Source organism: Leptonychotes weddellii, unplaced genomic scaffold (assembly GCF_054177405.1).
Source record: "Leptonychotes weddellii isolate Sample4059 unplaced genomic scaffold, ASM5417740v2 HiC_scaffold_9656, whole genome shotgun sequence".
NCBI classification, from domain to species: domain Eukaryota; kingdom Metazoa; phylum Chordata; class Mammalia; order Carnivora; family Phocidae; genus Leptonychotes; species Leptonychotes weddellii.
This window is the reverse complement of record NW_028068660.1, coordinates 4,204-7,937: the sequence shown is the minus strand read 5'-3', so window position 1 is coordinate 7,937 and position 3,734 is coordinate 4,204. Positions and strand designations below refer to the sequence as shown.

General features: G+C 46.5%; 1 long non-coding RNA gene across 1 annotated transcript; it reads left to right on the top strand.

Annotated features, from left to right (window-relative positions):
* Positions 1-137: 137 nt before the first annotated feature.
* Positions 138-3,198, top strand: LOC145720055 (uncharacterized). The gene is made up of 3 exons (XR_014142778.1): positions 138-389; positions 782-927; positions 2,576-3,198. It is a non-coding gene; the product is annotated as an uncharacterized LOC145720055 (long non-coding RNA).
* Positions 3,199-3,734: the final 536 nt, after the last annotated feature.

Sequence of the window (3,734 nt, the reverse complement as noted above, 5' to 3'; positions counted from 1 at the left end):
GCAAATAAACAGCAGTCCCCCGCCTCCCCCGGCCATCGCCACCTCCTCCGCCCCACTGCGCATGCCCCGCTCGCTCTCGCCTCCACCCGCCCCCCCTCCATCCCCGGACGAGGGCCGCCCCCCCACCCCCAGCACCCTCCGCTCCCGCCCCGCTCGCCGCCGCACTCAGCGCCCGGCGCCCGCGTCCCCGGCCGCTGGAGTTCGCGCGCAGGTGGAGGGGGGTCGCGGCGCGGGGCTGCCCGAGAGGCGGAGAGGGGCCACCGGGGTCCTGCCTGGCGCTCCCGGCCGTGCTCACCGCCGCCCCCCCAATCACGCACCCCCACCCAGGGGGCTGGGGAGGGCCTCATCTGCCCGCACTTCAGGGCCCAGGGCCAGGGCGGGCTTAGCAGGTGCGCTCCCTGAAACCCCCACATCCCCCGCTCCCACACAGAGAAAAGTGGCCGCTGCGTCCCGGGAAGTTCCCGGCTTTCAGGACCCCGGACAACAGCGGCGGCGGCGCCAGGCGACACGCTCTCCTGCCCGGCGCCCTGTCCGCGTCTCGTCCCCGGGCCTTTCTGTGCCCCGCCGGCCTGCGCCCGGCGCTCGCAGCCTCCCTGAGGGGGGAGGCGGGGGGCAAACGGAGCTGCCCGAAGCACCTTCCCGAAACCAAGAGAAAGGGTCTCCTGGCCGGGCTGTTTGCCTTTACCGCCCTTTGTTCTGCTCGCACTTAAGAAAAGTCCCAGGTTCGATTTGGGGTTTGGGTCTGGGGGCTCAGTTTCTGAAACATTTCTTCTCATTTTAGTTTCTTCTTAAACTCTTGAGATGATCGGGAGATGCAGAGCAAATTCCTCCTCCTTCTCTTTCAAGTGGATCACTTGGGTCTGATGATTAATTTCTGGGCACCGAACGTGTTTCAACTGTTTCTGCTAACAATACTGAAAAAGCTGCGTAAGTGCTCTGCCTTGGCTCCTAAGCTTCCCGGTCTAATGATTTTGTATTTTAAAGTACTAATTATTATATGTAAACGAATTAGATATCCCAAGGTGCTCGATTACTTGATTTATCTTGAAGATTGCAAATCTCTTAACTCTCAAGCTCCTTGAAATTTAGCATTACTAAATGTTACTGTATTTAGTTACGTGGAATTCGACACATCCAATTAGGAGAAATTAAAATGCCTAATTTACCATTGATTTGGCTTTTTATTGACCAAATTTATCCCAAACAAAAGGATTTCAGGCCAAATATTTGGGTTTTGTTTTTTGTTTTGGAAAATTTCAGGCAGAATATTTGGATAGTTGACCACTCACTCAAAGGGACACATCGTCTGGAACAAAAATGTTCCAAGACAGGCAACATTGTATCCATTTTCGGTTCATTTTTGGTGACCTAAAATTTAGTTAATGAGAAATGAAATGGAAAATTTGGAGCATGAATGTTTTCATCCTTTCATCAAAATCATTGTACACTCTGGTAGCGTTAGCTCTTCCTTGGGCTGAGTCTCTCTCCACGCACAGGACCTTACTCCTGCCAGGCAATTTACACTGGAGCCACTCCTCTTTCTTTCCCGTCAGACTCATACACTTATACTGTGGGCATAATCTGTGCTAAAATGTTCAGTGGACTGGGCCAGATGACCAAACCTGCTCTAGGTTGGTGTGTGTGAAATTAATTCCATAATCCTCTAGATTTCTATATTACGGCTCTCCAGAGAAACAAAACCAATAAAACGTATGTTTTATATATAATAAGGAATTGGCTCACTGGACCATGGAGACTGACAAGCCCCAGGAAAGCTGGAGACCTAGGAGAGCCAATGATGGAGTTCCAATACAAAGGCTCCCGGCCTTGAGACCCAGGAAGAACTGATTGTTTGAGTCTGAGGCAGTTAGGCAGGAGGAATTCCCTCTTATTCACGGGGAGGGTCAACCTTCTGGTTTTATCCAAGCCTTCAACTGATTGGATAAGGCCAACCTCTACTGGGGAGAGCAATCTTTCATTCAATCTGTCAATTTAAATGTTAAGTTCATCCCCGGGTGCCTGGGTGGCTTAGTTGGCTAAGCATCTGACTCTTGGTTTCCACTCAGGTTGTGATCTCAGGGTTCTGAGATCAAGCCCCACATCAGGCTCCATGCTTAGCGGGGAGTCTACTTGAGATTCTCTCTCCCTCTCCCTCTGCCCCTCCTGTTCTTGCACACACACTCTCTAAATAGATAAATAAATAAAATCTTTTTTAAAAATGTTAATTTCATCTAAAAACATCCTCACAGAGTCACCCAGAATAATATTTGATGGAATATGTAGGTACCTCATGGTCTAATCAAGTTGATACATAAAATTAGCCACCACAATTTCTAAGTTAACAGTAAAAGAGACTAGTAAAATTGTCCTTGTTATGTGCAATAGGTTGGTATGTTATGCTTTTCAAGAAACATGCTTATATATTTTTTATAGGAACTCTTCAGAGACAAAGTTTTATTCCCAAAGAGTGATTCTAATAATAATCTTTTATAGAGAACAGGCCTTTTCTTCTTCCTCAAATTGCCTTCAAAGCCAGCCCTGCCCACCCTCTTCTCTGTGTTGCCTCCTTTTTCAGAGGGAAGAAGGTGAAGATCCTTGACAATGGAGAGCAGTGAAGGAGGTGCTCAAGTGCAGAGAGCTGGGACCCCAGAGAGACAGTTGAAAGGGACAGAAGAAAAAGAAATTTCACAGCTTGAGTCCTGGTTTCTGAGCACTCAGTGTTTCATTAGAAACTTTCCTCTAGATTCAGGGGCATCTGCCTTCTATCTGTTTCAGACGAGGCATTTGAGATTAATTTTATTTAAGATATTCAGGTATTTTACATCTTCTCAGACACAAAACAATAAATATTTTTAAATATTAAGCTTTTTTTTTTTTTGCATCTTCGTCTTTCCTTGCTTCAATACTGCTCTGTGTTAAAAGAAATAGTGTAAGAGTATTGATATCTGAGAGAGACATTTTACATTAATATGTCAGCTTGCAGACAAGAGATCATGAGACTGTTCAGCCACCATAATTGCATGAGCCAATTCCTATTACTCTCTCTAGGATATGTGTATCTAAATAGTTCTGTTGCTCTGGAGAACTCCGACTAATACAATTTTTTCCCATAAACTCACGAGGAGAATTGTCATTTACTTTTAGCATCCCAAATTGCACTTCTCTTTTGTCTTTCTATTTTTTTAGATTTTACTTATTTATTTGAGAGAGAGAGAGAGAGAGCTTGTACTGGGGGGGGGAGCAGAGGGAGAGGGAGAAGCAGGCTCCCCGCTGAGCAGGGAGCCTGATGCGGGGCTCAATCCCAGAACCCCGAGATCATGACCTGAGCCGAAGGCAGACGTTTATTCCACTGAGCCACCTAGGCAGCCCCCAAATTGCACTTTTCTTATAGGTGCTATACTTTTGATAGTAAACTCTACCACTATATCCATCCCTTTCTTCTCAAAGACAACAACCAATCCACTTGGTAGGCATCCCAGCCCTCAGATACTTTTTGTCACCCAGCCAACAACTGGTCCCCTTGGTCCTTTGACTCAGAAATATGCTTTCCTTTTTTGTAATACCACACCAGCCAAATTAATCAGGAGGGATTTGCTTTATAATGGAATTGTCAAATTAGATGATCTTTGAAATGCCTGAAGCTCCCCTACTCATAATCAGATTTGGCTACTTTGGACATAGACTTATGTGTGTCTTATACTTAAATTAGATACAATTTGAAGAACTCTGTGAAG